The sequence below is a fragment of the Pseudophryne corroboree genome, chromosome 4, assembly GCF_028390025.1.
Source record: "Pseudophryne corroboree isolate aPseCor3 chromosome 4, aPseCor3.hap2, whole genome shotgun sequence".
NCBI classification, from domain to species: domain Eukaryota; kingdom Metazoa; phylum Chordata; class Amphibia; order Anura; family Myobatrachidae; genus Pseudophryne; species Pseudophryne corroboree.
This window is the reverse complement of record NC_086447.1, coordinates 410307020-410315327: the sequence shown is the minus strand read 5'-3', so window position 1 is coordinate 410315327 and position 8308 is coordinate 410307020.

Here is an 8308-nt window from a genome sequence, read left to right as displayed (position 1 = left end):
TAGGAATCTTCAGGTACAGTGGAAGAGCTAATTTGTATGCCACAGAATTAATGATGTGTGTCACAGGAAAAGGTCCAATGAATCAGGGAGCAAATTTCATTGATTGAACTTTAAGTATTAGGTTGCATGTTAAGGGCCAAACTCGGCCGCCAGATTTCAGACTTGGTACTGCTCATCTTTTAAGGTCAGCAGAGATCTTGTAACTAACTGAAGCCTTTTTCAGGGACTGGTGAATTTCTTTCGATATCTGATAAAATTGATGAGAAGCAGCGGAGGCAGTTGGAACATCTATGGAAAGTAAGGACTGGAAATACGGAAGTTGAGGATGCTGTTCATATACTGTGAAGAAAGGTGAAGTACTGGTGGCAGTGTAATATCGAAAGTTATGGGCGAATTCTGTTGAAGGTAGTAAATTAACCTAGTTATCTTGAGATGATGAAATATAGGGGGTAATTCAGACCCGATCGCTAGGCTGCGTTTTGGTAGAGTGGCCGATCAGATCTAAACTGCATATGCGTATGCACCGCAATGAAGAGGCGCTGTCTTCCATTCATCACCTTCACGGATTCTTATTAGATTGTAGGCTCCCTGAAGATGAAGATTGTAGCTCCTCTGACTCTATCGAATAACTCAGTAATAAGTGGAAGCGGGTAGCAGTTTTTGATAGTTATATCATTCAGTCCCCTATAATCAATACATGGTCGTAAACTGCTGTCTTTCTCTTTAGAGAAGAAGAAACTAGGAGGGTGGTCTAATAAATCCTTTCTGTAGATTTTCTTTAATGTATTCTGATATAGCTTGTGTCTCAGGAACTGATAAAGGATAGGTCTGATCTCTGGAGGGGGGGGGGGACTTCCCTGGAACACATCTGAGAAGGCCTTGTAGGCCTCCAGTATCTCTGAATTAATACTGGACGAACGGAGAGGCATGACGTGACGGGCAAGATTGGAAGCAGTAAGCAATCCAGACAGTAAACTGTAAAGTGAACCAGTCAATATGCAGATTGTGGAGTTGTAGCCATGATATGTCTAGGACTATATCATGAGTGGCTCTAGGAATCACAAGGAATTCAAACTGCATGTAATATTCCAATATGCAGGGTTGCAGGTAATGTTTGTTGGGTGATAGATCCCTCGCTTATGCAACTATTTTAACACAAGGAGATAAGGTCATCCAGCTTAACTGGAAGGAAGGTCATCCAGCTTAACTGGAATGTCATGAGTTGCCAGCTCATCCTTTATCTTGTCTGATAGGCCATTTCAATAGACTGCTACCAAAGTCTCTTCATTTCAATTCAACTCAGAAGCTAAAGTCTGGAACTGGACCACAAATTGTCAGACGGTGCATGACCCTTGCCAAATCCGAAGAATATCAGCAGAAGCCAAAGATGGTCTGCCGGGTTCATCAAAGATTCTTCTGAAGGGGGCTATGAAGTCTGTATAATTATACAGAGGATCAGCACGCTCCCACAATGGTAATGCCCATTTCAAGGCTGAACCTCACAGCAGTGAGACAATATAGGCTATCCTGGTTCTAATGGTTGGTAAGTTATGTGGAAGTAACTTGAAGTGGATTTCACACTGATTCAAGAAGCCTCAGCAAAGTCTAGGGTTGCCATCAAACTTGACTGGAGTATGCAAATGAAGGCAAGATACTGAAGGACGGATGGAAGAGACTAGCAGAGCTGAAGCAACTATAACTAGACTAGGAGCTGGAGTGGCCAAGGATGACTGAATATTGTCCAAACATGTGGAGACCTCTTGCAAGAACTGTACTAACTGCTGAGACGATTCCTGACCTTCAAGTCTTGTCATGAGACTTTGAAGAGCCCCTGAACCAACAATCTGATCTTCAATTGAATCCATGGGCCCATGTGCAGGCTCAATAGATACTGGTGCAGGCTCAATAGAGGGCACTTTATGCAGGAAGCTAGCTGGGTGTAGATAACTCTTGTGCATAAGGTGATCAAGGCTCTAGGAGATAGCAGACAGGATACTGGTACAGTGGAATGCATGGATTGACTCTGGGAAAACCTCAGTGAAATGTATACAAATAAGTTTTGAAGAGAACTGACTGGAACGGAGACAGATGGAGTTGAATGGAGTATGGAAACTGGAACAGACTTAGAGCTGGCCGGACTGAAACTGGTGGCAACTGGAACAGGAGTCAGACTTGACACTGACTGGTATTAGCTTTGTACTGGATGGACTGGAACCAGTGGAACAGGATCAGGAGTCACACTTCACTGACTAGAATTAACTTCTACTTGCCAGCCTGGAACCGGTGGAATCAGGAACCGGCTGGAACCGGTGGAGTCAGATTTGCACTAACTAGAATTAACTTGTATTGGCCAGACTGGAACAGGTTGAATCAGGAACAGGAGTCAAACTTGCTCTGACTTGTATAACTTGCGCTAACTGGACTGTAACTTGTGGGAACAGGAACAGGAGTCAGACTTGCACTGACTAGAGAGAAGCTATTTAGAAGCATGAACATTCTTAAAAGGTTCCAAGGGATATTTTTCCATGACAAACTCCTTCCATAGTGTAGGACCAGTGGTGGGCATCCCGCGGCTCTTTCATCCTTCGCATGCGGCTCGGCCGCCTCCCGCTGCCCGACACACTTCTTATTTTCTTATTTCCAACAGCACCGGCCTGTGAGCCCGTCAGAGCTTGCAGACTGGCAGCTAAGGCTCCTGATTGGGTGCCGGATCGCGAGTTTTGATTGGCTCACGGACCAGCGCCTAATTGAAGATAGACACCGCTGCCGAAGACTGACTGAGGGGCAGGAGAGGCGCACGCTGCGCTCGCCTCCCTGCCCTCACAACAAACAGCAGCAGTGCGGTGAGCAGCACTTGGGGGGCACTGTGTGGGGACATGTGTATCTGGCACTGTAGGCATATCAGTAACTGTGGGGATATGTATCTGGCACTGGGGGCATATCTGGCACTGTGGGGATATACGTATGTGGCACTGTGGGGACATGTGTTTCTGGCACTTGGGGCATATCTGGCACTGAGCGGACATGTGTATATGGCACTAGGGGCATATCTGGCACTGTGGGGACATGTGTATCTGGCACAGGGGGCATACCTGGCACTGTGGGGACGTGTATCTGGCACAGGGGGCATACCTGGCACTGTGGGGACATGAATCTGGCACTGGGGGGACATGTGTATCCGGCACGGGGGCATACCAGGCACTGTGGGGACATGTGTATCTGGCACTGGGGGCATATCTGGCACTGTGGGGACATGTGTATCTGGCATGGGGGGCATACCTGGCACTGTGGGGGACATGTGTATCCGGCACGGGGGCATACCAGGCACTGTGGGGACATGTGTATCTGGCACTGGGGGCATATCTGTATCTGGCACTGTGGGGACGTGATCTGGCACTGGGAGCATATATGTTTCTGGCACTGTGGGGCATGTATGTATCTGGAATTGTGGGGCATATATGTATCTAGCCCTGTGGGGCATATATGTATTTGGCACTGTGGGGCATATATGTATTTGGCACTGTGGGGACGTGATCTGGCACTGGGAGCATATATGTTTCTGGCACTGTGGGGCATGTATGTATCTGGAATTGTGGGGCATATATGTATCTAGCCCTGTGGGGCATATATGTATTTGGCACTGTGGGGCATATATGTATTTGGCACTGTGGGGCATATGTGTATCTAGCACTGGGCGGACATATGTGTAGCTGGCACTGCGGGCATATATGTATCTGGCACTGTGGGGGCATGTGTATCTGGCACTGCGGTGGCATGTGTATCTCACACTGGGGGCATATATGTATCTGGCACTGTGGGGACATATGTGTATATGGCACTGTAGGGACATATGTGTATCTGGCACTGTGGAGGCACCCATTTTTTGGCATTTTTATATGTATGTGGCACTGTAGTGGTATGCGGCACTGTACAACATGACTAAAAACAGGGTCATGACACAAAGTCATACTCCTACAAACGTCATACCGAAAGGTGTGCGCACAAAAATGGGGTGTGGTTTTGTGACAACTAGGCCACGCCCCCATTTCTGCACCATGATAGTGGCTCTTACCCTTCACTACAGATCTTTTCTGGCTCTTTGCCTCTGACTGGTTGGCCACTCCTGGTGTAGGAGACCACTAACAAGTTGAACTCAATGGAAACTATGTTACTATGTTACATTTATTTAGGAGTTGATCTTTGCCGTGATCTGATTCAAGTCAAGAATTCATTCCACATCTTATTATTCCACGTGACCACCAATTTAACTTGTTGAACAGTCTTTTAGAGAGAAATTAAATACTTGATAAATAAGGTGAATGTTACTGGGCAGCGGTAGATCCTACCTTCTGGTAGGAGGGAAGCTGCCACTACCCTTGCCATGCCAGGAGATAGCCAGCCACCCAGTCAGTTGGGTCCCAGCACCTGCACAATGGATCTGGCAGGCCCTGGGATGGCGCATGCACACAAGAGGCCACAGACCTGCGCATGCACAAAATACCAGCTACTATGGAATGCATCTGCTGCAGCTCATAGAAGCTGCATACGGCTGCCCGAAATGCAGGGAGTGGCTTTCAACTGGAAGCATGCTCTGCTAATCACAGCCCAGTCTAGCAGTCCCAGAAGGAGGAAATAGGACTGCTTGTACTGTGGGTGACTGGCAGGTAGCACTTCCAATAGGAAGTCACGGACAGTTACAGTGTAGCCAGTGTCGTCACGGACTGCAGCTGGCTTACTGACACTGGGCTGAGGTAGTGGATTTTACATGAGGGGGCTGCTGTCTTGCAGCCCATAGGTAAAATCTGCCACTGTTACTGGATAACAAGTTTACCTGTAAAAGGAGTGGGAGTGGATAACAAAGAGATAGGCCTAATCATTTTTTATGTAAACTTTAGTGAAATTGCAGACGATATGCTGCTGTTTCTGACCGACCCCTTCCACATGGTTCTCATAGTGATGAATACGATTTCCTCCTTTGGAACATTTTCAGGTCTTAAGATCAACATTGCCAAATTCGAAGTCCTGCCCCTAAGTGGCTCACTACCATCAAAGCTATTCCCTCCCTCTCGCCCTTCACAATTTCTCTAGACAACCTGAAATAGTTGGGGATTTATATCACCTGGACTACTTCATGATTATACTGTATAAAGTATACTACTCTCCTACACTTTATAAAATTACCGCATATATGATAGCTGGACTACCCTTCCCTTATCTCTGCTTGGCCGTGTTGCAGTTATCAAAAATATAATATTCCCTAAGATATTTACCTTATGCAAATGTTTACTATTCTTTTGACCAAATCTGATATTTGTAGATTTGATAGCGCAACCTCTTGCTTCTTGGCAACATAAAAGATCCCAAATTTCTCTGACCAAACTGCAATCTATTCGGCTGAATGGAGGTATGGGTGTTCCCAATTTATATTTTTATACTCTAGCTATACTTTTCAGATACATTACTGAATGGCTTTTGAACACCCCTAATTGCACTGACTACATGCTTGCCTCTGTATTGTTTCACCCCTACTAATAAAGCGCTCTTCTCCATACTAGACGTGCCAATATTCCTTCAGATGTTCTGGGTAATATTATGTTTCATGATACATACTTTGCTTGGATCTCTATTGATAAGAAATTTGATAGGGATTACACCTGATCTCCCTATCTCCCACTTTGGCGTAACCCTGCATTCCCACCATCCTTATGCAATGGAACATACCATTGCTGAAGGGATAAAGGCTTATCAATCACCTCCAAAGTTTTTGATCCTTCTTTCATTTCTTGACCTTCAAAAGATTTATCATTTACCTAAATGTGATTTTTTTTATGTATCTCCAGGTTCAACATTATATCCCATCTCTTACTCCCAAAACGTTGCCCCCCCTCCCCTTCTCAAGATTTAATCTGTTCACTTTGTAGGTCTCTACAAATTTCCATTTATCGCATAAAATCTTTATATTCATCTTATCCATGATGTGTCTACTAAGCCATGACAGAATGTGCTACAATTATGGAAATCTGAAATCCTGGAATTTACGAATGTCACTGAATTGACAGCTCATTTCGACAAAACTCTCAAAAAGTTATGGTCAGCTTATCTCCTAGAGCAGGCATGTCCAAACTGTGGCCCTCCAGCTGTTGAGAAACTACACATCCCAGCATGCCCTGACACAGCTTTAGCATTCTCTGACAGCAAAACTGTGTCAGGGCATGCTGGGATATGTAGTTTCACAACAGCTGGAGGGCCACAGTTTGGACATGCCTGTCCTAGAGGTACATATCTGAGCCATACATTGAGCATATATATCCCCAGACCAGCGTAAGCACATAGGGGCAGATGTATTAAGCCTGGAGAAGTGTTCATAAAGATCTTTTAAGCAATAACTGCATGTCTATGGCATTTGCTGAAGTTTTCTTTGCATAGATATTTATCTATGCGGATATGCATGTAATGTTGCATGTAATTATACTACCTCATTTGTATCCTCATATTTCATACCCAGATACAGTAAACACATTCGTATTACCATCTACAGTTGATCTTTCGTGAACTTTCATGTTATATATTACTGATTTGTATTATATTGATTTACATTGAAAAACTCTAATAAAACTGTTTAAAAAAAAAACCTTTAGTGAAGGACTTCTAAGGTGCAAGAACCTTGTTTACAGCCACACTTTGTCCCCAATGACAATGGGGTCTATTTACTAAACCCTGGAGAGATATATAAAGTGGGTGGAGATAGAGTACCAGCCAACCAGCTCCTAACTGTCATTTGCAAATACAACCTGTAACATGACAGGAGCTGATTGGCTGGTTATTTATCTCCACCCACTTTATCTCTTTCCAAGGCTTAGGGGGTCATTCAGACCTGATTGCATGCTAGGTTTTTTTGCTGCGCTGTGAACAGGTCAGAACTGCGCCTGCGTATGTATCGCAATGCGCAGGCACATTGCACAGGTACAAAGGGTTTTATGAAGAATATATTCGCACAGGTGATTGCAAGGAGATTGACAGGAAGGGGGCGTTTGTGGGTGTCAACTGACCGTTTTCTGGGAGTGCTTTGAAAAACACAGGCGTGTCCAAGCGTTTGCAGGGCGGGTGTCTGACGTCAATTCCGGGACCAGACAGGCTGAAGTGATCGCAGTGGCTGAGTAAGTCCTGGGCTACTCAGAAACTGCAAAAGATCTTTTTGTACCGCTCGGCTACACATGCGTTTGCACACTTGCACAGCTATAATACACTCCCCTGTAGGCGGCGACTATCTGATTGCAGCGCTGCAAAAAAACTGTAAGCGAGCGATCAGGTCTGAATTAGGCCCTTAGTAAATAGACCCCTATATTTGGAGCAATTAGATAATGTCTGTCTGCTTGAGTCTTGGGTCTATTTTGAGCTACAGTACTTGGATATTCTTCACAAAATGTTTTCTGGATTTTGGAGTGTTTTGTGTAAAATGTTTCACCTTGAGATATCAGATTTCAGTATGACTTCTAGAATGGATTGATAATGATAACCATAGGTAGAAATGAATGGACTGAATCCTGTAGAACCATGGACTCCATTATTGTAGTTCAGGCAGGAGTACAGAATCAATTTAATGATCCTGTTGGAAATTTGAATAGCTTTCTCTGTCTTTCTTATTATGTATTGTTCCAATCATTGGTTAATACTTTCATTCTGCCCATTTATTTGAGGATGGAAGCCAGATGATAGATCTAATTGGCAGAGGGCCTTTCACAACTTGAAGAAATCTGGTGTCCGCTGATGGAGACAATTGTTTGTGGAGCTCCATGTAGTTTAAAGATATGTCGGATAAATGTCTTCGTAGTTTCATATGTACTGGCAGTGTTAAGGTCCACATGGGCCTGGAGCTGAAACTGATGAAGGGCCCATTCTGTGCCACCACATGGGGTGTGACCAATTCTGTGGGTGGGTGTGGTCTACATCATCAGCTTACTGATGTTTGTAACTGTACCACTTACGTCATTTATAGATGATATTAGCGGTATAGTCCTTATGGGAACCCATCAAAAGCCTTTCCAGCTTCCAGGATTTGCCTAGTCTCTGTAGGGTCAAAGTACAATACAGATGTGCATTGCTTATAAACCTATATCTTTCTGTCTACAAACTGGATACACCATCCATCTGGTATATCCCACTTACCCCTCTAAATTCCTTCCTAAGTACTTTTCTCTGACGTCCTAGTGGATGCTGGGAACTCCGAAAGGACCATGGGGAATAGCGGGCTCCGAAGGAGGCTGGGCACTCTAGAAAGATTTATGACTACCTGGTGTGCACTGGCTCC